Source organism: Nyctereutes procyonoides, unplaced genomic scaffold (assembly GCF_905146905.1).
Source record: "Nyctereutes procyonoides isolate TBG_1078 unplaced genomic scaffold, NYPRO_anot_genome, whole genome shotgun sequence".
Taxonomy (NCBI): domain Eukaryota; kingdom Metazoa; phylum Chordata; class Mammalia; order Carnivora; family Canidae; genus Nyctereutes; species Nyctereutes procyonoides.
In genome coordinates, this window is record NW_026575043.1 from 45,142,906 (window position 1) to 45,168,213 (window position 25,308).

General features: G+C 40.9%; 2 long non-coding RNA genes across 4 annotated transcripts in view; one reads left to right on the forward strand and one right to left on the reverse strand.

Annotated features, from left to right (window-relative positions):
- Nucleotides 1-6: 6 nt before the first annotated feature.
- Nucleotides 7-7,971, forward strand: LOC129507774 (uncharacterized). Of its 3 annotated transcripts, none has more exons than XR_008664074.1 (5): nucleotides 7-2,600; nucleotides 3,310-3,386; nucleotides 3,545-3,701; nucleotides 3,842-4,043; nucleotides 5,041-7,971. It is a non-coding gene; the product is annotated as an uncharacterized LOC129507774 (long non-coding RNA). The 3 variants fall into 3 exon arrangements; XR_008664075.1 differs by lacking the exon at nucleotides 3,545-3,701 and having other exon boundaries at nucleotides 7-2,109; nucleotides 2,416-2,600; XR_008664073.1 differs by lacking the exon at nucleotides 3,545-3,701.
- The window catches only part of LOC129507775 (uncharacterized), a 23,315-nt gene continuing 5,633 nt past the window's right edge, over nucleotides 7,627-25,308 (reverse strand). The window contains exons 2-3 of the long non-coding RNA XR_008664076.1: nucleotides 12,822-24,382; nucleotides 7,627-12,391 (exon numbers count right to left, since the gene is read on the reverse strand). This is a non-coding gene — a long non-coding RNA (uncharacterized LOC129507775). The remainder of the gene's footprint in view (nucleotides 12,392-12,821; nucleotides 24,383-25,308) is intronic.

The following is a 25,308-nucleotide window of genomic DNA, read 5'->3' on the forward strand; positions in this document are numbered from 1 at the left end:
ACTGTGGAAACGCTGGACCGAGAGCCGTGGTGACAACCTGGGGACACCCGCCCTGGAGTGTGGGTGAAAATACTTAATTTAACATCCCCTGTGGTACACACAGAAGTTGGAACCGTCCGTGGCGTCATTAGTAGGTGACATGAAAATTCATTCGTGGGATCCCTGTGTGTCGCAGGTTTGGCCCCTGCCTGTGGTCCGGGCGCGATCCTGGAGATCCGGGATCGAATCCCACGTCGGGCCCCGGTGCATGGAGCCTGCTTCTCCCTCTGCCTGTGTCTCTGCCTCTCTGTCTCTCTCTCTGTGACTATCATGAATAAATAAATAAACTCTTTAAAAAAATTAATTCATTAAATCGCCTCAAGAAATCTTGTCCAGGGGCACCTGAGTGTTTCTGTCAGCTAAATTTCGGCCTCCTGGTTTTCAGCTCTGGTCGTGACCTCAGGGTCTTCAGATTCTCCCATATTCAGCATGGAGCCTGCTTTGTACTCTCTCTTCCTTTCCCTCTGCCCCTCTCCTCGTTACACTTGCTGTTTTGCTCCCTCCACACACACACAAAAAGAATCATTACTCAATTTTGCTGAAGGTGCCATACTAAAGACAAATATACTAAGCCATATTCTTTTGTTTCATGTGTGATAATATTAATTTAAAAGGTCAGTCATTAGTTTGTGTCCAAAATTATGAAATCGCATTGAGAACTCTAATTTGTTCAGATTAAAGGGAAGTGTCGTAAGTTATCATTGGGCATATTAGTCCGTGTTTTATATTAGCAAATAAAACTCTTATTGTGTTTTAATAAATAGAGCATATTCTTGACGTTAAGGTCAGGTTTATATCATAATGCAGCATATAGTATGAAAAATTTACCCATCACCCTATTGTTTGGCACAAAACGTCCACAGGTATTCTCACCAACATCACTGTGGAACATTTATTACAAAAAAACGGTGTAGTGATATTATTATCATTGACGTCGACCACTTCTATTAAAGACTGCTCTGCATTAGGGTGTGTTTTGACATGTGCATAATATTCTGTAACCCAGGACCCTGGGATCATGACACGAGCCAAAGAGAGATGCTCAACCGAAGGAACCACCCTGCTGACCACATTATTATGGCTTTTAAATTCGGGTGAAGATGACCCACAAGGTTACATCTGTTTCAGGTGTACCACCTATGATTGGCACTTACGTTTATTGAAACTGCACTCACCCCAAGCATAGATTCTTTGGGTCCCCATAGAGCACTATTACCATTCCATTGATCATATTCCCTATGCTGGACCTTTCACCCTATGACTGCTTTGATGTACATGTGGAAGCCTGCCCTCCTCGCTCTTTTTCACAACTATGGTTATTTGTAAATGGTACACATTCGGTATTTAAATCTCTCCCATAATGGTTGATTTTGATAACGACAGATTAATGAATAAAAACAACAGAGTAATAGACTAAAAAAGAACAGATTGAAGGATTGCCCAACATTGCACAAGCCCACCATCTTTTGACGGTTGAAATCAAGTGCAAAACCATACAAGAGACATGACAGCATATGTGGATCTACAGAGGCAAAAATGGTTTTGGAAGAGGTCAAGAAGGTAGGAACGTGGAGCTGGGTTTCACAACGAGCTCTATGAGCGAAGGGAACCCATCATTGGAATCGATGTGCCCATCAGTTCTCTTTTACACTGATTATTTCATGATACTTAAAGTTGCCATTGCCTTTTTAAAAAAGTTTTTATTTATTTGAGAGAGACAGAGAGACAGCAAGAGAGAGCATATGCAAGGGAGAAGGGCAGAGGGAAGGGGAGAAGCACAACCCCTTTGAGCAGGGTGCCCAAAGAGGAGATGGATCCCAGACCCTGGGACCTTGGCCTGAGCTAAAGGTTTTTCCTCATCCACCAATGACGGCCTAGCAGTAGCCTCATTACCATGCTGACTTCCCCTGTATGCATGTAAACACTGATCTCACTAATACCTGAGCACCACAACCAATGCACTGATATTCTGTGTCCTCCTAGATCTTGCCAAGGCTGTGGCGTCTGAGTTTGAAGAATCCTTGAAAGACTCTCCACCCACTTCTATGGGAAGCCTGCCCCACTTTACCTGTATTTACCTCGTCTCTTGGTGGGGTGTTGGGAGGGGAGGATGTAAACTGTGCAGTAGGGGACATTTGCTCAGAAGCACTTTTCCGCCTTGAATTCTGAATTTGGAATTGCTGCTTCCGTCAACCTGGGAGATCTATCTCCCAGGAAAAGCTCATGCTTTCTCCCTGGGTGCAATCTGTGCTTCCTTTGGGGGCCTTTAACTTTACAACACTTGTTCATTTGGTGTTCAATACTCACCAGAGGGTCAATGACAAAGTACACACACATGAACTGACCCCCATCTTCTCCCCTTTTGTGTAACTGCAGGTCGTCTCAGAAAGCAGCGTAACTGGTGTGTATTCTGGAATCAGTCTCTTGCTTAGGAAAAACTCTAAATAGTAAGGCAGATGGGGCAACCTTGCTGTCCTCACACCCAGACACCCTTGCTGTCCAGGCACCCAGATTCCATGTTCCTGAGGCTTGGGAGTGTGTGAGATAGGCAGCTTTCCCAGGTGAGAAAAGAGGTCCGTGTTTCTACACTCCTGGGAAGCCAATGTATTCTCTGTGCGTGGAGTGGCTGTGAGTGCAACAGGCTTGGGGAGGTGACTTGTTGACTCTATGCAGTGTGTGAGAGTGTGAGTGTGAGTGTGTGCTTGTGTGTGAGAGAGAGACGGATAGTGAGACAGAGAGAGGGGATAGAGACAGATAGTGACACAGAGAAATACAGAGAAAGTGAGAAGGAGAAAGAGGTAGACTCCCCAGCAGATATGTCCCACCGACACCACAAGATGGACTCAGTCGACATTCTTAAAAAATAACAAAAAACAGAACCTCCTCACACAGTACATCTTAGAGTCCTCAGACCGTGGGTGGCCCAACAGTGCAGATCGGCCCAGGCTTGCTAACCTCGTGCCTCCATATTCTCTAGCCCTCCATTCGTAATGAGCAACAGTCCCAAGATTACTCTCTTATTTTCTTCATGCTTTTACTTATTTATTTGAGAGAAAGGGAGCGGAAGAGGTGAGAGGGGCAGAGGGAGGGTGAGAGAAACAGACCATTTGCTGAGAAGGGAGCCCCAAACTAGCCTCAATTCCAGGTCCCAGACAGCCTGACCTGAGCTGAAGGCAGACTCCTAAATGACCGAGCAACTCAGGAATCTCTACCCGAGTTATTCGTGAGCAGCATGACGAATGTACTGATGGATTCTCTGTGTCCTTCTAGTTTCATCCTTGGATTCATTCCTCATAAAAAAATTCATGGAAAACATCAGTGAGGAAGAACAAATCAGTATCGTCAAGGTGAGCTTCAGTATCGTTAACGGAGGAATGAATGTTGCTTTCTTTCCACACAAATTCTGATGAAAATCAGACAGTGGCTCTCTGAGGTGAAATACATAATCTTCCTCTTGAGAAAAGTGCTGAGTGGTTGCCCCTTGCCAACCGTTACCTTATTTCAGAGGATGTTTACCATTGGCAACACCAAAGCTGGAAATAAACAGCGAGATGGGGTACATTCCCTCAGCAATGGTTTCTCCTGCTTGGTTGAGTGATCCTGTAGTCAGCATCTGAATGAGCTGGAGAGACACATCCTTCAGGAAAAGCAGCTTCCTCCAGGTGTGTCCTGTCATTTATTTGGGCACCAGTGTGTCAAACGTGATGTCCCATCTGGCTTCCCTAAGTTTTTGAGAGCAGTAGAATCAGTGCAGAGTAAGAGGGAGCTGAGCCTCATGGTGTCCTCTCTTCTGTACCTGCAGGTGGCCTCAGAACTAGTGACAGCAGTACGTACCCTGAAGCAGTCTCTTCCTGTCTTTAGTCAGGAGCGCCAATCTGATTCTGGGTCCTCACTGGAATGAAAATCACCGGTGTAGTGAAATAAACAAAAACCAAAACCAGAAAACGGGTCTTCCAGGTGGAGACCCATGGACATGTTTTCACAAGCAAAGGGGTAGCATTCAGGTAAGTAGTTTGTGTCCATAGAGATAGCGGGAAGTAGAGATACATGGACGCCAGGTCTCAGTGAGTTCAGCAACTCAAGAACTGGGATCCACTTCTGGGTTGGCAAGGTCCCTGCTCAGCATGTCTGGGGTGTGGGGCCCCACACTAAACCAGTACCTACCTAGGCTCTAGCCTGCATCAGGAAGGAAAAGTGTGAGCTCCTGAAGAGGATGAGGTGTGCCCCCTCTGCCTCATTTATTTGACTATGACCAGCCCATGTGTATGGGGTCCTCTCCTCTGCTTAGAAGCAGCCCCTGCTGGGATTGCTCTAGGACCTGAGTGCAGACCTTCCTGTCTGAGTGATGCCAGGACCTCTTGTAGTGCCTGCCTCATGGATAGGAGCCCAGAGACCAACGGAAATGAAGTCAGGTCAGGCCAGCAAACTCCACTGCAGGAACCCCTAGGGCAGGGAGGTCACAGCTTCCTCATTTTTGGATCCTAGACCTGAGCTATCCAAGGAGGCAGCCGATAGCCAGACATGCCTGCATATGTTGAAATTCCTTACAGTCAATGAAGTTACACATTCCATCCCTCATCATACCAACCACAGTGCCAGAGCCCAGTAGAGCATGTTGAAAACACAGATCATTTCCATCATCATGAATGGCTCTCCTGGGCAGCTGCTCTGAGTCTGGCATAGTGGCTGCACATGGACCCCATCTAACCTAGCGGGTGTCCACCACCCATCACAGGTGGATCCAGGTGGATCCGTGTCCACGTGAGAGCTATCATGATCTTGTGGAAATGGGGAAATGCCAGGTGAAGGGGCATCCTCTCTCTCTCAAGGAAGGTTTGCCACTGTGGTCAATGTCTTGGTGAAGGGCTCTAACTCCCAAGAGCCCAGGGAAGGTCTGAGGATCCCAAGGAAGAGCAGGTGTTGACAGGTGTTCCAAAGTGGCCTCAGTTGGAGTAGCAGGAACACGGGGCCTCACTCATCCTCGTGTTTGTATCTCTAAAGATTGGGCAGTGGAGAATATGAGGATGAAAATCCTGAAGAGGAAGAAACCTCAGGTCCGGAAGCACAATGAGGCGGGAATCAACAGGAGGGGGTCCCTGGTGCAGTTGGAGTATACCTGCTACTTTGTAGACTGTGAGTGGGCAGGATGAAATAAAGAAGACGATGTATAGGAATGCAATTGTCTTGTTTTTCATTTATTGTTTACTTATTTGAGAGAGAAAGAGGAGAATGGGAAGGGCGGAGGGAGAGGGATATTCAGACCCCGCACTGAACAGGGAGCCTGATACAGGCCTGATCCCAGGGTCCTGGGTAATGATCCAAGCTGCAGTCAGACACTTAACCTACTGAGCCACGAAAGTGCTCTTCTCTGGTCTATTCCATCATAAACAGTAGGGTATTTGGATAAAATAGTAAGAAGAATTCTGCCCTGGGATTGGATTGTGCAGTTGGTCATATTCTTCTTTTTATTTGACGGTCATTCTCTGCAGACCAGCTCTGACTCCCTTTGTCACTGGCAAGCATCAAAGCCCTTGTTGTGTTTGGTTGGCATCTCTTGGGAATAGAGCAGGAGACCTTTTGGTTCGGGTTATTGCCTTTGGTCTTGGATGGAGCCAATCTCTTGATACACAGCTGTGCCACGCCCATCTGAACTTGTACACAGACAGCTTCCGTGGGAGCCAGGTGCTGGTACAGCCGGGGCCCCACTCCCTCTGCACCTACAGGTCACACAGTAGCAATGCTGGGCTACCCCCAGTTCTGCCCAAAGGGTGGAAGTGCACTCTAGGGATGGGCATCCCTGAAATGGTCCCTCTCAGCATCTCCTCCTGGGTCCAGCAGAAGTGAGGTGGGAGGGGTGCCGGGAGCACAGTTCCCTCCTCCCCTCCTCGCACAATCCTCAGTCCTGGGACAAGAATAAGATCTGCACTTGCCTCTGTGTGAGAAGGGATCCAGTGCAGCCAGCCAAGGCCTTCACTGGGTGCAGGGAATCTAGAGGAATCTGTGAAAGCTGCTGGGCTGGCGGCACACGCTTGTGCTCAAGGTCCTGCAGAACTAGCCTCCTGGTCTGACCAGGCCCAGGACACAGGCCCTAGGCAGGGAGGCCAGCATTTCTGCTCCTGTCTGATCTCACTGCTATAGCCACACAGTGCTGGGCCTGCTCCCCACGTCAAGGGTTGGCCCAGCCTAGGACATTCCCTCATGCCTGCCTGGAGCCCATGGCCCAGTCCTTCCAGGGATCAGGGCAGATGCTGGCTCGAGCTGGTATTGAGGAGGCCTCACCTGCTGTACAAACCCCATCAGCCCACTTTTAAGCTAAGGGAAATTGGGCAACATAGTTTACCTCTAGCATCACATTCATCTCCTCTATGGGCTACGACATGTATGGGCTGTTCCAAAGATTCAGTGTGTCCCAGATTTAGGAGTCTCATGGTTTGTCTCCCTCTCTAATTTTTCCCACTCAATCCCCCTCCTTTCCCTCATTATCTTGTTCCTATTTCTTCTATTCCAGGAGGAGAGCACTTGATGGCATGAGCACTGGGTGTTACACTATATGTTGGCAAACTGAATTTACCTAAACATAAATAAAATTTTTTTAAAAAGAATAAAGGTTAAGTTTGTCTCAAGTACCTAAGATCACCCCACGCATAAAGCAGTCACATTATAAGCCCAGTGGGATATCACTCTCAGGGCTACATGCAACCCCAACCCGTAGGCCCCCAGGCCCATTGCACCTACTCCAGCATTGCCTGGATTGGCTCTTTGATCAACTGATTAAGGAGGGGAGCCCCAGGCACTGAGACTGTGGTCTCCTTGTTGCCCTCAAAAGCCATACAAAATTTGGAAGGACAGAAAAGCAGGAGACCTCATTTACCCAGAAAAACACCCCTTTTGAGGTTCTTATGTTCCTGAGGTTCCAAGCATCTCCCTGTGTCATTTCACTCCATTTGGTAGAAGGTTCTTGCTCATCATTTAATGTCCAAGTTACTTACTGAGGGGAACTGGGTGGCTCCTTCAGGGAAGCATCTGACTCTTTTTTTTTTTTTATAAATTAATTTTTATTGGTGTTCAATTTACCAACATACAGAATAACACCCAGTGCTCATCCCGTCAAGTGTCCCCTTCCGTGCCCGTCACCCAGTCACCCCCACCCCCCGCCCTCCTCCCCTTCTACCACCCCTAGTTCGTTTCCCAGAGTTAGGAGTCTTTATGTTCTGTGTCCCTTTCTGATATCTCCCACACATTTCTTCTCCCTTCCCCTTCACTATTATTCATATTCCCCAAATGAGTGAGAACATACACTGTTTGTCCTTCTCCGATTGACTTACTTCACTCAGCATAATACCCTCCAGTTCCATCCACGTTGAAGCAAATGGTGGGTATTTGTCGTTTCTAATGGCTGAGTATTACTCAGCATCTGACTCTTGATTTCAGCTCAGCCCATTCTCTCAAGAGCCTGAGATCCAGCCCCTCGTGGGATTCCTCACTGGGCATGAAACCTTCCTAGGATTCTCTGCCTCCCTCTTCCTCAGCCCATTCATATCCAAATTGGCCTTCCCTCAAACTATATTAAAAATAATAAACGTGAACTGCAATAAAAATTTTTTTAATGAAAATAAATAAATATTTGCTCAATGACTGATTCTTCCAGTTGTTTACCACCTGCTTGTCTGCCGACTTTGTCTTGTTTTCATTTTCATTCACCTTTTGCCTTAATTCTTTCAAGCTATCTTTCCTGAACATAACGTCCTAGGCTCAGAGGTGTTTTCCTTCTATACTTTGAGTCACCATTGCAGTGTCTTCTGACCTCTGTTTTCTGAGAAGTCACGGGCCTTGGAATTCGTATTCTGTTAGGTTGAATGTGTCCTTTTCCTCTGCTTTCAAGGTTTTTCTTCCTCTTTGCCAGCAGATTGGTTACAATGTGTCAGGAGGAGGGTTTTCAGAGCTTTGTAGATCTGAGTCACATATTTATGAAATTTTCAGCCATTTTGCCCCCATACCTTCTTCTACACCAACTGCTTTTTTTTTTATGATAGTCACACACAGAGAGATAGATAGATAGATAGATAGATAGATAGATAGATAGATAGAGAGGTAGAGACATAGGCAGAGGGAGAAGCAGGCTCCATGCACCAGGAGCCCGACGTGGGATTCGATCCCGGGTCTCCAGGATCGCGCCCTGAGCCAAAGGCAGGCGCTAAACCACTGCGCCACCCAGGGATCACCACCAACTGCTTTCCTACAGGAACTCCATGCTGTGGAACTTAGCACTTTTGATGTATCCTAGGCATGCATGTTTAAGTTCCTATCAATTTTTGTTCAGTCTTTTTGCACTCCTCTCATGATAGTATGATTTCTCTCGTTCTGTTTACACGTCCACTGTCTACTTTGTTTCTTCATCGGATTGCTGAGCCTATCCAGTGAATTTTCATCCTGGATAGTGCGTGTCAAGTTTTAAAATTTCCACTTGGTCTTCTGACAGCAAGATGTCCACAGCTCTCTCTATGGTAACCGAGTTTCCCAGTGTCTACAATCAAAAACCTTAGGTGAAAAATGTTTATGGATCTCTGTGGATACAAAACTGGACCAAACTACTTCACGCTTGAGGAAAAACCAAAATACAACCAGCAAAGGAGTCGATTGAAAGTAACCAGGAAATTCATTCCTTTAGTTGATTCAAGAAAACTTATTCCAGGGGCACAGGTTTGGTTCATTCAGGTATGTGACTGCCTCCTGGTTTCATCTCAGAGTTCATGACCTCAGGTCATCAGATTATCCTAGGTTGGACTCCATGCTTAGGATGGAGCCTGCTTAGTATTCTCTCTCCCTTTTCCTCTACTGCTCTCCCCCTTACACTTTCTCTTTTGCTCTCTTTACAAAAAAAAAAAAAAAAAAAAAAAAAGAATCATTCTTTTACTGTGCTCAGGATACCATACTAAAGACAAAAATACAAAGCTATATTATTTACATTTTATATGTGAAATTCATAATTTAAATGGTCAGTCAGTAGTTTATGCCAAAATAGTAAAACTGCTTTTACCACTCAAATTTGGTCAAATTAAAAGGTAGGGGTTGTGAAGCTAACATTTGGACACTAGTCTGTGTACAGTATTAACAACCTAAAATCACTGATTATGTTTTAATAAGGAGACCTTATTATTGAGATTAGGATTAGACTGGTGTCATAAGGCAACATATATTATAAAAATTTCCATATCACCCTATCCCTTGGCACATATTTTCCACGATCATACATGCCTGCATTAGTGTGGAATTTTTATCACAAAGAACAAACCAGTGTAGAGACATTATTATCATTGAAGTTGACCACATATATTAAGGACTGCTCTGTGTTATGCACCTGACTGTTTTCACAAATACATAATATTATGTATCCAAGGACCCTGGGATCATGATATGAGCACAAAGTAGATGCCCAATTAAAGGAATGAGCCTGGTGCCTACATTACTATGTTTTTTTTTTTTTAATTGAAATCGAGATGGTACACAAGGTTACATTAGTCTCAGGTGTACCACATATGGATTCGATACTTGTATAGGGTAATACTGTGCTCACCACAAGTGTAGATACCATGTGTCCCTATAGAGCACTATTACAATTCCACTGATCATATTCCCTATGCTGTACGTTTGATCTCCGTGATTTTTTTAACGCATAATGGGAAGCCTGTCCCTCCTACTCTGCTTCACAGCTATGGCTATTGGTAAATGGTATACTTTGAGTATTTAAACCTCTCCCGGATGGAATATTTTCACCAAACTGATTACCGGTGCACCTGGGTAGCTCAGTGGTTGAGCATCTGCCTTTGGCTCAGGTTATGGTCCTGTGGGCCTGGGATCGAGTTCCGCATCGGGTTCCCCACATGGAGCCTGATTCACCCTCTGCCTATGTCTCTGCCTCTACGTCTCTCATGAATACATAAACCTTAAAAAAAAAAAACCTGTTAGTGAATAAATACAACAGAGCACTAGACTAAATAGAACAAAAGAGAATAATTGTCTAGCATTGAATCAAACCTACCAAGAAAAGGGGTTTTTCAGGTTGAAAAATTTGCAAAAGAGAGGACAGCATATGTGGACCTACAGAGACAGAAATGATTTTGCCAGATGTCCAGAAGGTGGGAGTTTTTAGTTGGGTTTCACAACAAGCTGCATGAGCGATGGGAAGTCATCATTGGAATCGATGTGCAGATCAGTTCTATTTGTGCACTGATTATGTCAGGCTACTTGAAGTTGCCATTGACTTTTTGGGGAAGATTTTATTTATTTCAGAGAGAGAGCACGCATAAGCAAGGGAGAAAGGCAGAGGGAAAGGGGGAAGCACATTCTGGGCTGAACAAGGCCCCAAGGAGGGGATGGATTGCAGGACACTGGGGCCTTGGCCTGAGCTGAAGGTTTTCCTCGTCCACCAAGGAGGATGGACCCCAGACCCTCATATGATACTTATTAATCACTCACTACAATAGTCTTGGCCTGTATCCATATAAACAGTGATCGCTCAGTAATTCCTGAGCACCACATCCCATGAATGCATTGACAGTTATTTTGTGTCCTCCTAAATCTTGCCAAGTGTGTGGTGCAGGAGTTTTTCCACAAAAAAGTCAGTGAATGAGTTTCCAACTTCTTCTATGGAATGCTCACCCATTTTCCTGAATTAGAAATGGTCCTTTTTTCCTCTTTTTGGAGCGAATTCAGATATGACAAGGAACAGTGTATTTTTTAGGAGTAAGGACCATTTTTGTGGGTTTTGGAGGGGATGTTTTAAACAGTGTAGTAAGGGACCTTTCTCTCACATGCAGTTTTTCCTCAAGAATTTCGTGTGGCTCCTTCAGTGAACGAGAGATCCATCCCCCAGGAATAGCTCCTGCTTTTTCATGGGTGCAACCTGCGCTTCCTTTGGAGGCCTATCGTTTTACTACTGTTGCTCATGTGGTGTTGAATACTCACTAGGAGAACCAATGACAAAGGACACACATGACCTGACCCTCATGGTTTACTCTTTTGTGTAAGTGCAGACGTCTCAGAAAACAGCGAAAGTGGTATGTATTCTGGAACCCCTCTCTTGCAGAAAAAAAAAAAATCTAAATAGTACGGCAGATGCAGCAACCTGCTGTTCTCTTCTGGACAGCCACCCGGTTCCATGTTCCTGAGGCTTGGGGGTGTGAGATAGGCAGCTTTCCCAGGTGAGAAAACATGCCTACATTTCTACAATACTAGGAGCCGGTGTGTTCACTGTTTGGTATGGTTGTGAGTGCATGACTCTTAGGGTGGAGTGACTTGTTTAAACCTATGAGTGTGACAGAGTTGTGTGTGCATGTGTGTGACACAGAGAGAGAATTGTGAGTGAGAGAGAGAGAGAGAGAATGAGAGACAGCTATGGACACAGAAATACAGAGAAAGGGAGAAGGAGAAAGGAAGAATAAGAGAGTTTTCCCAGGACATTGTCCCACTGACACTGCACCTTGGCTTCTCTCATCATTCTCCAAAATAAAGAAACTCCTAACACACCATATTTTCCAGCCCTAACCCCGTGAGTGGCCCGACAGTGGTAGCTCAGCCCATGCTTAGTTACCAAATGCCATCATGTTCACTAGCCTTCATTCATACTGATCAACAGTCCCCAAATTAGCCTTTTATTTTCTTCAAGAAATTATTTATGTATTTGAGAGAGAGAGAGCAGAAGAGGCAAGAGGGGCAGAGGGAGAGAAAGAAACACACCCTTTGCTGAGCAGGGAGCCCCACATCAGGCTCCATTTCAGGTCCCAGACACCCTGACCTGAACCAAAGGCAGACTCTTAGCTGACTGAGCAACTCAGGCACCACTACCTGAATTATTCTTGAGCAGCATGACCCATGTGCTGATGGGTACTCTGTGTCCTTCTAGAAGCACTTTATGATCCCTTCATCATGAGATTATTCCAGAACATCAGAGGAGAAGTGCAAGTTAATGCTGTCAAGGTGAGCTCAGTATCTTTGAGGAACGAATGTTGCTTTCTCGGTTGCTTTCCACACAAATTCTGATGACCATCAGACAGCGTCCATTTGAGATGAAATACATAATCTTCCTGGTGGCAAGGGTGCTGAGTGCTTGCCTCTTGCCATGCATTAGCTTATCTGAGAGGATGTTTACCATTGGCGACACCAAAGCTGCTTATAAAACAGTGATGGGGTACTTTCCCTCATCAACGGTGTCTCCTGCTTGGCTGGGGAATGTTGTAGTCACCATCCTGAATGGACTGGAGAGACACATCCTTCAGGACAAACAACTTCCTCCAGGTATCCTTTCACTTCCTTTGGGCACCATGGTCTCAAACACGATGTTCCATCTGGTTTCCTAAAGTCGTTCAGAGCAGTAAAGATCAGTTTTTACTAGGTAATAACATCTATTGAATAAAAACAATAGAAGATTTATTTTTGCTAAAGTTGAGCAATAGATTAATGTCCAAATATTAGCTTTACTCTAAGAATCATTAACCATAATCACATTTGAGTTGTAGGGTGCCAGTGTTATCAGTCACTTAATTGTACGCCCTGGGGTCAGGACCTAATCCCATGGTCGGGGTTCAGCTACATGTGGGGGTCCCTCCACATGGGGAGCCTATTCCTCCTCCTAACCCTCACCCCACTCACGTTTTCTCCCTTTCTCTTTCTCTCCCTCAATTTAATAAATTGATTAGTTAATTAACTAATTAAATCTTGAAAAATTAACTGAACTTGATTGAAAAATGCATTTTTACTATTCTGGCCATCAAATGATGCCTCACCTTCTAAATTGAAATATTCACACAGAAAACAGTAGGAGGGATCCCTGGGTGGCGCAGCGGTTTGGCGCCTGCCTTTGGCCCAGGGCGCGATCCTGGAGACCCGGGATCGAATCCCACGTCGGGCTCCCGGTGGATGGAGCCTGCTTCTCCCTCTGCCTGTGTCTCTGCCTCTCTCTCTCTCTCTCTATCATAAATAAATAAAGAAAAAAATATTAAAAAAAAAAGAAAGAAAACAGTAGGAATATGGCTTGGAACTTTTGACCTATGAATGGGACACAAGCAAACTAGAATAATGATTTTTTTTATGCATAGGGATATCCTGAAAATGCACTACCATAAAGAAAGGCAGGACCATAATAGAGTCATGCAAAATGAAATAGATACAAAGGAAACTAATTAAATAATCAAGTAATTACAAGTTCCAGACAGACAGGGAAATGACTTTCCATTTCATTCATGAGTTGAAAACAATGCTGCTGGAATAGTAACTCCTCTCCTGCTGTCAGTGGAGCTAAACCCAAAATTGCAGAACTCACTCATAAACATACGTGGAAATGGAAACGGAGCCCTTACAGGGACCACAACACACTGGTAGATCATGTACAAAGGGCTTTTTTTTTTTTAAAGATTTATTTATTCATGATAGACCTAGAGAGAAAGAAGAGAGAGAGAGAGCGAGAGAGAGAGGCAGAGACACAGGAGGAGGGAGAAGCAAGCTCCATGCCAGAAGCCCAACGTGGGACTGGATCCTGGGACTCCAGGATCACGCCCTGGGCCAAACACAGGCGCCGAACAGCTGAGCCACCCAGGGATCCGCAGAAAGGGCTTTAAAACAAAAAGGAGACAACAGGGGGAAGAAGGCCTGAGAGTAGAGTCCTCAACTCACCGGATCCGCCAACTCACCTAGATAAATTTCCAGTCATCCTGGACACCTACCAATGTGACCTGAGAGTTAAAGAGAAGGGTTTTCCCTTCTAACAAGGTGGAAGGTGGATACCAAGAAAGAAAGAAGCGGGGTGGTGGTGGTGGGGGGAGCGGATTCTAACAAGACAAGACAGGAAGGGGCCGAGCTCAGGATAGCTCTGGAACTGCAGCCAGCAGGGCGTCGAGGAGAAGGGGGGGGCAGGCGGGACTCTGTGCCTGCCTTCGGGCGCCCTCAGTGGCCCTGAGAGCGCGATGCCAGCAGCAAAGGCCCCGGAGCCCAGGGCACGGGGGACAGGGCCACAGTCCTGCCTCCCCCCGGGGCGGGTGGAGGCTTCAGGACTGCAAAATTAAGATCTCATCAGGTTCAAGTTAAAAATCAATTAAATGAGGTGCAATTCAAATTGGGGGTCCAAATGACAAGGCATAAGGTGCTGGAAGAAAGAATGAGCAACATAGAAGACTCCTTGATGGCAAGGAAGGAAGCTGAGGAAAACAGAGAAAAACAATGAAAGGACCACGAGGAAAGGTTAAGGGAAATACATGACAGCTTCAGAAGGAAGAATTACGCATCACTGGGGTTCCAGAGAGCACCCAGAAGGACAGAGGCCAGAAAGCATATTGGAACAAATCCAAGCTGAGAACTTCCCTAATTTGAGGAGAGGAACAGGCATTCAGACCCAGGAGATAGAGTGGTCCTCCCCACAAATCAATAAAAACCGTTCAATACCTCGACACTTAATAGTGAAACTTGCAAATTCCATAGAAAAAGAGAAAATCCGTAAAGTAGTTAGAGACAGCAGATTCTTAACGATATGGGGAGAATTATTACATTAATAGCAGACCTCTCCTCAGAGACCTGGGAGGCCAGAAGGGGCTGGCAGGATTGATTCAGGGTCCTAGATGAGAAGAACATGCAGGCAAGAAAACTCTCTCCAGCAAGGCTCTCATTCAGAATAGAAGGAGAGATCAAGAGCTTCCAAGATAGGCAGAAACTGCAAGAATATGTGACCACCAAACCAGCTCTGCAAGGAATATTAAGGAGTATCATAGGAAAATTAACATGCTTCCAGAAAATTTGTTCAGGTTTAAGTGAGCAGCTGAGATAGAAATGATTTATATATGCTGTGATTTAGTCTATGGGTTTATTCCAAAATTAGTCACCATGCAGAGTCTGTTTTTATAGTGTATGCATAATGATGTACTACACAGGAAGGATGATGTGGTGTTACATTATCCCTAATAGGACAATGCTTTTAACTGTTAAAGAGTAATCTTGCTTTCCTCAGGAGGGGGGAAAAAAACCAACTCTACAGAGCGCCAGACATTCTGTACAATCCCTTAGAGGATGGGGCTTCTGCACACACTTTTGGCCAAAGAAGAGACTAAGGGCACATCTTTTGAAACATTCTAATGAAATGACTCATGCACCCATTCCACCTATAACTGTAATTTAACTCAAATACCAATAACTAGAGCTTGGCTCAGCAGGGATTCCTGAGAGCCAGGTATAAAGCCTTGTGAAGGAAGCCGGGGTAAGCCACCCCAAAATATATATGTATATATATTTTTGGGAAGAGGAATCCAGAAACAAATCTTAGTGTTAATGTCTTCCCATATATTTACCTTTCCAGTTTGCCGCCCTTGATAGCCTAAAACTGCTTTTCTTTAGGCTATCATTCTTTCTACAAATGTATTATTGTTCTTTGCTGAAGACGCTATAAAGCCGACAGTTTTAAGCTGCTGCTTTGAGTTCCTCTTTGTTTTTGATTTCTTCAGTGTGATGTGCACTGCAAACCTTTATAAATTTTTTCTTTTGATGATATCCTGTTGGTAATGAGTCCCCCCGGGAGAACCTAAGATGGGTAGATGTGGAGTTTAGCCTCCCCCCACACCAGCACTCATTCTAGTTGTATCCTCATGGAAGAACGCAGGCAAAAATGAACTCTTGCTTGGTCGGCAATTAGCATGGGGCAGGCCATCCCAAGGATGCAGTTGCCTACATGAGATTGTGAACTTATGCGTCAGCTACACTGGTGGACTTTCTACTAACATACTGAACACTGGAATCCTCAAATAAAAACCCCAAAAGATCCAAGGTCTTTCTTTCATACAGAAAAGGATTCTGCACATCAAGAACCAGGCATGTTTGAGGTTTTCAACCTAAAAATCACTTGCTTTACATGGCGGTCACGTGCTTTTTATATGAAGAAATAAGAACCATTTACTTAATATCATATAGCTACAGTTTTCTATCAGATTATCTTTTTTCTCACGAAACAGATTTTATACCATCTATATTTAAAGCAGGCTATTGAAAGAACTTCAATCCTATTCATCAATTACTGCTTTTTGGATTGATACTTAGCAGATAGGAATTCTTTCAGAAATTACATATGGCATATAATCCATATGCCACTGTTTTTTGTGAATCTGGGTATCTGGATCTCTTAGACATCCATCTCCAAGTATCTCATAGGCCTGGATTTTCTGTCCTTTTTCTCTCTGCAGCCTATATTCCTGCCTTTACTTACAAAAGATATAAGTATCCCATCCCTGATTCTTATATTTTAATCAGGTAATGATTATTGACTATCAAATATTGTCATCAACAACATGTGTTCTATTTGCCCCTTTCCAAAGACAGATCTTAATAAATTACAAGTAAATAACAAAAACACAAGTCTCATAAGTCACAGTGGTGCTTCACAATTAAACACAAGAGGTATCATCAATAAAATTCATGTTTTTCCATATTAACTTGAGAGGGATAAATTATTCATAGTGAAATATGAAAGCAACATATGGGGAAATTGACAGGGCTGCACCGGTTAAACAAAGTTTGTTCAAATAAAAAGATTAAATCATAGATTAATCTGCTTAGAAATATGAAGAGGATGCTTAATATTTACATAGCAAATGATAAAACTGACATAGAGAAAAAGTCATTTGTACAGAAACTTGTAAAGAGCTTGAAAACCTGTTATATACCAAATATTGTTAGGTCGGTCATTTCTGAAATTTTATATTTAAAAATATTTTGTTATTGTAAAATACATTCATAGACACAAGTGCATCAAACACAGCTTTGACAAATAATTGTTTAACAAACAATTAAAATGTATGTGATCCTATAAACAACATCTAGGCCAAGAAAAAGAACTCAAGAAACCCTCAAGCAATCACCTTCCATCACTCTGCAAGAACCCTATCATAACTTAGCAATAATTTCCTTATTCTTTTTGTTTTACTATCTAGGTGTACATCCCAAAGGATGAAGTTTAGATTTACCCGTTCTTAACCCCCTCCAAAAAAATCACATTATATGTATTTCTATGTCTTACATCTTTATCACAATGTATCATAAGATGCAGTTATGTTCTTGAGTGTGGTTGTGGTTAAATTATTGTTATAGGTCTTAATTATAATATTGTAATGATAATACCACACTCTATGCATTCTGTTGTTGATAAATGTTTGGACATTACTCCCTACTGTCAAACTATTTTGAACAATGCTTTTCTGAAAATTATACATACATTTGGGTACATGCGGATATGAGTTTCTCAGGGGTTAAGATACAGTAGGTCACAGTTTATGTTTATTCCAGTCCTACGTAGATTAAGAATAAAGTGCTTTCCAAAATGTTGGTATTATGACGCTATTTAATTTAAAGATAAATGTTTTATTTTTGCTTCATAAATAAAATTACTATAGGTTTGGGGAAAATAAAATACAGACTACAGTTTCTTTGTATATATTTTACTAAAAGTTAATCTAAACTTGGGGAATTATGGATAGTTCTTAGGAATATGTATACAAAGTTGATCCATAATTGAACATGGTTTTAATGCCAAAATAAATTAGTAAAGACGTGATCATTTGATTCTTATGTCTTTGTTTTTTATTTGTTTATTTTTTATTGGTGTTCAATTTGCCCACATATAGCATAACACCCAGTGCTCATCCCATCAAGTGCTCCGCTCAGTGCCCGTCACCCAGTCACCCCCACCCCTTGCCCACCTCCCATTCTACCACCCCTTGTTCATTTCCCAGAGTTAGGAGTCTCTTATGTTCTGTCTCCCTTTCTGATATTTCCCACTCATGTTTATGATTCTTATGTCTTTGAAATGTACTGTACTTACCCCAGAAATTTCTTTCCGAAAAGATATAATAAATTTTTAAAGCATTTAAAATTTTTTCTCTGTGCATTTCCAAATGGGCTTAACTAGGAAATTATTAAACTTTTTCAGAATAGCTGACATGATTAGCTCTATATGATTTCTGATCACTTAAAGTTTGGTAATTTAAGGATAATTTATAATTCTCTAGAAATTCACAGGTTTCTTTAAATTCAGATGTTCACTTATATTTTTATCACAAAATTCCTTCATCTCCCAGGGAACTACCAATCAAAGATAGAGTCAAGGATATATTTTAATGTAATTATAAAACTAAAGGTTCTAGTTTTACAACTCTTTAACAATATTTATCTAGCAAAGTGAAATAGAATAGTCACTAAATTAGTCTACTAGAATTATTTTAGATTGACAGATGATTTAATTTGGTATCATATCTCAATCATTTAAATATGCATGCATGTGTACATGTATATATCAAAGAATTAAGTCACAGTTCAGTGTTTTGATTTTATCTTCATGAGAGAGCTATAGACTATACTCTTGAACATCTACTTAACTTGAACAATCTACTTAAACTGACTCCTCTAATTATTTACAGTATACAACAGTATTGTCCCCTCTATGTTCTTTTTATGTAAAATCTATGTCTAATCACTGTGCATAAAAGAAAATGTATGATACAGAATTTGATGACAGTGAAAAATAAGAAGTTCAAAACGATCCCTCCTGTCTAGACACCATTTGAATCATAGGCACTTGTTGTGGTACCATGTCACTGTCTTGTCAGCAGGCACAAATGTCTGATACCAACTGTCATTTCATTGGAAAATAATATCCCTTTAAAATTTTTCAATCAAGAACTTGCTGAAATTTTATTTTATTTTATTTTTATGTTTATTTTTTTTAGAACTTGCTGAAATTTTAGGGGAAAACATCAGAACATGGTTCTTCCTTTAAGTACCAATTTTCAGAATAACTCCAAATTTCTTAAAATTGTGCCTGCTTTTATTTAACATATAACTTTACTTTTATAAATCTTTCTTCTCTTACATATAACTCCCCAAGAATTACATCTTTAGTCTTCTGCATTTTGAATATAATATATAGTAATTCCCAATGAATCACTTATTTCTCTACTTTCAAATTTATACTTAAAAAATAATTGGGAAATTTAATATAAAAATAAGCTCCTTTCTAAGGCCATGTTTGCCTGTTTTGACACCTTGCTAAATGTTTCATCAATTCCTTAAACTCAACATGTCGAATTGGGACTAGAACTTCAACCTTGGTTAGGATGAAATAACAATAACAAAACAAAACACCAAAAAAAAGAAAACCTCTTCTGTGTTAAACAATTAGACAGTAGACAAAACATAAGTAACATTTTTCAAATATTGGACAACAAGCAACATAGGACTATGACCCCTGGCATAAGTGAACCACAAAAAAAGATGAGCCCTTCAATTGTACCAAACAACAAAGGAGGGTTAGCTGTAATGGAATTAAGCCATCTTGCCAAGTTGCAGAGATAGAGACCAAATTTTGGGGGCAGTCAAGAAAACTAGATTTGACAGGTCAGAATAAGAGAGTGGAGTGGGTAGTTGCAGAGACACACAACTCTGTAAAACCTCAAAGAATCTCCCAGTTCTGTCACTGAGTATTGCTCTGTACATTTCATGAGAAGAAAGTACCAGAAGCCTTGGAAAGAGCCACAGGAAAGGAGTAGAAAAGTTCCTGGAGCTCTCACAGGGCTGAGGATAACTCATGTTTCCACTTGCCAGTGTGGAAAGACCTAGTGATACGCAGGGCATTAAGTAGAGTCCTCAGGATACTGCCTTAGTTTTGAAGCTAAATTAAGTATAAAAATTTCCCAAGACCTTTCTTACCAAGCTTAAAAACAAAGGACTTGGTATATTAACAGAGCATACATTTATGTAATTGGATTGCTAGAAAATGAAGGACAGAGTAAGAACAAAATATTTGAATAACGAATAGCCAGAATTTTCCCAAGTTGATAAAAAGTATATACACACAGATTCAGGAAAAATAAGAGTCCAAAGTAGTATAAAAAACTAAAGCAGGCTACGGAGCCTGGCTGGCTCAGTCAGTGGAGCGAGGGACTCCTGACCTCAGGGTTGTAAATTCAAGTGAAATATTTGTAACACATATATGTGATAAAGGACATGTAAGTTGAATATCTAAATAATCTTACTACTCCTTAGTATGAAACCAAGTAACTTAATTAAAATGGGGTTTTGATTTTATCATACATTTCACCATAAAAGATAAACAAATGGAAAATACACAGGAAAGGACGCTCAACATCATTAGTCATTAGGAAAACACAAACCAGATCACATATGATAGCACTACATGCTCAGCAGAATGGCTGAAATTAATAAAACCAATAATACTAAGTTTTGTTGAAGATGAGGGACAAAATGATTGTAAGAAATGAAATGTGCCACTGCACTTTGGAGAGTGGTTTGGCAGTTTCTCAGAAAGTTAAACTTGACTTTCCTAATGATCCAGCAATTCCTTTTATAGGCATTTACCCAACAAAAATGAAAATATATGTTTACACAAAGAACTATATTTGAATATTTAACACAGCTTTATAAATAATAGCCAAAACCTGGGCATAAAAACAAAGTGTAACTATTTTTACATCAGAGAATACTGCTCAAAGGTGAGAGGGAATGTACATTCATACAAAAGAGGAAATACGAAGGTAGTAGGGAACATTTGAGTCCATAGACATCACACAGACGAAGACATATGGAGGGGTGAGAGGACGTGGCATTCAGTAAGTACCTATTAGATAATTGGATAAGTTACTGTTTCTCTTGTATTTGAGTCATTTGGTTTGAACATTGAGTCAGAAGATACAGGCAGCTCATGATAGGATTCAGAATCTGATTTTCTTGTAATATTTATAAGTATTTTGACAGGGTAAGGAAAAATCTTGCACAATTATTATGATGATTAAGTGTTTAACCATGAAGACACAGCAGTGTCTGGGACAAAGTAACCACTGCATAAATGCATGCTATTGTAATTATTAGGCCAAATAGATTTGTCTTTTAGAAAGATCTCTCATCCCAGAGTGTATTGGACATGTATGAGTGGATGCAGTTACATGCTGGGAAATAGTGGCAAGGCATTTTCAATCATTTACAATGGAGATATTAAAATCCTGAAGCATCTTCTGTCTTGCCTGGACACCTGGAATGTTCATCATTCTCTCCTGCTATGGTAAACTATCAAATCCTATCAATTTTCTAGATGCATGTGAAAGTTTATATTTTTCAGTGAAGCTCATCTACACCACCATAATTTCAACATCATCTCTCCTTCGTAATATTATTCCATTGACTCGATACTTTTAGTGTTTATAACTCCATCTATTATATATATAATTTACATATTGATGATCTCTATCCAGTGAGACGTAAGACAGTAAAGTAATGATTATGTTATGAACTCTAATGATTATGAACTACAAAGCAAGGCTGGTAAAACTTTTAAAATAATTTTCTTTGAAAAAATTAACTGTATCCAGAAAAATATTTAGATTTTCAGTATTTAATTTAAAAAAAACTGCCTTTTTCTCAAAGGAACAGCATTGAATTAGTTATTATAATGGAAAAGAAAAGAGTAGGTGCACTATGGATAACAATCATTTCAACTAAAATAATTAATGATTTTGATATATTTTCATCGATAGAGAACAGAGATTTCAATAGACTGAAGTTTCCTTAAAAAAAAAAAAAAGGATTTTAGTCAAGTAAGTCAGGTGAGCTATAACTGCTATAAAATTCTAGAAAAAAATAATGAATTCAAGATTTTGAATTTTTAAAATGTAGTTTGATTAAACAGCAATTCTGGCACAAATATTTTTGTTATGGTAAAATCCACATACAATTTACCATTTTAACCACTTTCAAATGTGAAATTTAGCATTTACTTTACATTCACAATGTGTGACAACCATCACTTCTATCTAGCTCCAAACATTTTTATCAACCCCAAAAGAAACCAACTATTATCTTCCCATCACTTCATGCCCAGCCCAGCCCCTGGCAACCACAGATCTTCTTCCTGTCTCTATGTATGTGTCAGGGTGGGTTTTTGATATAAATGGAATCATATAATATGTAACTTTTATGTCTGGTTTCTTTCCCTTATTATATAAAGTTTTCAAGCTTGATCCATGTTGTAGCATGTGCTAGGACTTCATTATTTCTATGGCTGAATAATATTCTTTACATGTATTACGTCACATTCTGATTATCTGTTCCTCAGTTGGTGGATATTTGCATCATTTCTACCTTTTGGCTATTGTGAATTTTGCTATGAACATCTACATACAATTTTTTGTTTGAATAATAGTTTTCATTCTTTTGAGCAGATACCTAGGAGTGAAATTGCTGGGTCACATTGCCATTCTCTGTTTAACTTACTAATCATAAATCTTTTTATTAAGTTGTATTCTTTGCTGTGTTGATATTATGGCTAGGGAATCTGATAGAGATTATATATATATGTGCAGGTACAACTTCACATACCAATTATTACTGAAACATATAGAGAGATATGTATCACAGATATGTGTATACATGTGTATATACATATGTCATATATGATAGGCCTGAAAAGTAATCTATGTTAATAGAAAATGTTTTCCTCATAATATGTATTATTAACTATAATGCTATTGATTAATGACTATATGCCAGATTTTGTATTAAGTACTAAGATTTTGAACATGAATAAGTCACCTTATACATGGTTCTTGCCTTAAAAAAATTAAATCTAAATGAATACAGAAAAAAATACAGGAGAGCTAGGGAGAAACGAAAGGCAAGTCTGATCCATAATGGGACAGATAAAAATCTTGTATGCGTTTAGAATTGAAAAAACAAAATTTATGTGGCCTCTCAATCTGAAGATGCTTATATGAGGGGAGGATCTATTTAATAAGATCATTCTATTGCCAAGTTTCTAAAAAATCAAGAGCCAGGGCAAATCAAAGTTGGATGGCTTTGGAAACTAAAATAAACTAGCAAATTGTACTTACTGAACCTGGATCCAAACTGTATTCTGCCAATCCCCTCTGAAGCTGGGAACTGGCTTTTCTGTATACTGGTTTCCAACATGGAGTCACATTTCAGTTAGGTCCCCACCCAGATGGAAGCATAGATGCAGTAGTGGCTGAAAGATTCTTTTGAAACTAATAAGCTGGATTTCCTTGAGATTCAGGAACACTACATGAAAAGGTTTCCAACTTTGGATTTCTCGCAAGTTTGTATCTCTCCTGCTGTTCCCTATGAAACTGGGAAAGGATACTAGAGTAGATTATGTGGTTCAGATCATTTTACCAAGCTGGTGAAGTTAAAATCCATAGCAGATGGATTTCAAATAAGCCTTCCACCTCAATACTGCATCTCAGTCTTCCAATCCAGATGTATATATTAGTACTCTTGATGCAATCACTAAAAGAAGTACTTACAGCTGTATAATCAGCTGCAAAATAACTTGGTGTAATTCACATGACTGGTTTATTTATTTATTTTTTAAGATTTTATTTATTCATTAGAGACAGACAGAGAGAGAGAGAGAGAGAGGCGGAGACACAGGCAGAGGGAGAAGCAGGCTCCATGCCAGGAGCCCGATGTGGGACTCGATCCCGGGACTCCAGGACCACACCCTAGGCCAAAGGCAGGCACTAACCGCTGAGCCACCCAGGGATCCCCACATGACTGGTTTATGACCAGCAACATCTCTGTCAAAATGACCATTGTGTGACTATTTAAATATTTTGGTTTTACTAGATTCTTCCCCTCAGGTGTTTAATAACTATCAAACAAGAATGAAGAGCTGGGTAAATGGTGAAAAAATTCAAAAAGGTGGCCAGCATCCCTGGCTTGGTTTATGTATACAAATTCTGACATGGGCATATAATAAATAAGTAGCATCTATAAGCATTTTGTATACAGATAGAGAATGTTGCTATTACCTGTTTATATTTTTTCTTTCTCTTGATTGTATGAAAGTTACTTAAGGAGAGTTTATTTTTTTTCTTTTTTTTTTTATCCCAACCCCCAAAAAAGTCCAACCTACTGGTGATAGATAAATGATCAATTAAGAATGAGTGAATTCAGATGAAAAATCTAGGTATCTTAGTGGTTTCTAGTGATGACTTTCAGGTTCATGTATCTAAACTCTTCTTTCCATTTTCAGACAACATGCTATTTATAATGGGCTTATTCATACTACATTGATATTAATCTTTTACCAGAATGATTAAAGGAATGATTTTTTTGTTATAAAACATTTAATGTTAACCTATAACACAATGGAAACTTTTATGAAAAAAATTTAAAGTACACTAGATTTCTTCAGTAAATTATCATGTAAACTATTCAGGCGCAGTACAAGTTGGGACACTGCATCTTTTGTGGAGGGATTTCCTGTTTGCTGCATTCCTCACAAGTCCTAAAAAAAAAAAAAAAGGAAACAGTTGCAAAGTGGAGCTCCTTGTTCAAGCACCAGGTAATACTCCCCTGATTTTGCATTCTGGGGGTTATCACTCCTTCCTCCCACAGTCATTTTCTGAAACTCTTTCCTTGGCCTCTTTCCTTGGCCTTGACCATTAGCAATTTTCATAATGACTGCTCAGCTGAAGATTCTAGGTTCCTTATTATTTTTTAAGAGATATTCTCTGATCATTTTTTATCCAAACATCACAGTGGAGGCAAGCAAGGACAAAAGAAGTATTTGCTGCAGGAAATTCTGCAGAAGTGGAAGAAAAGACCAGAAATGCCCCACTAACTGCAGAAATTCAACTGACTCCAACTGGGTGTCTTTGCTTGGTCATTTCCCATGTTATTCAGTTGAATCTACAACGTCAGTTTTGGGATGCAGAAGAGAACTTGAAACAAGTGTTTTTCTTTTTAGGTTGATGGCTTGCTGTTTGATAAAGAGCTGAAATAACCCAGAGGTGATCTGGAAATGAGCGAATCCTTGCAGATCATCGGCTTCTCGGTATTTTCTCCCTTGCAGGTCCCATGGAGTTCCGAGGTCCTTGGGAGTAACAGATTGTACTGGCTTTAAGTGACAAAATGTGCATCCTTCCTGGAGGAGGAAGGGAGATGACACCTATGCAGCAGCCCTACGGTAAAGAGACAGGAATGGGGTCTGAGCAAAGCAGGCTTGTCTCCACACGGACTAGGAAGGAACATGTGCTTCAGATAAAACTTCCTGAAACCTAAAGTAAATGGGTAGGCCATCCCAAGAACTGTACCGACATACACTTTTTCTTAATAGTCTGGCACCTGACCTCCTTCCCTGAACAAGTATTGAAAGGCCAAGAGACATAACATGTACGTTGTAGAATAAGATGCAGACTGAATTAAGGAAAA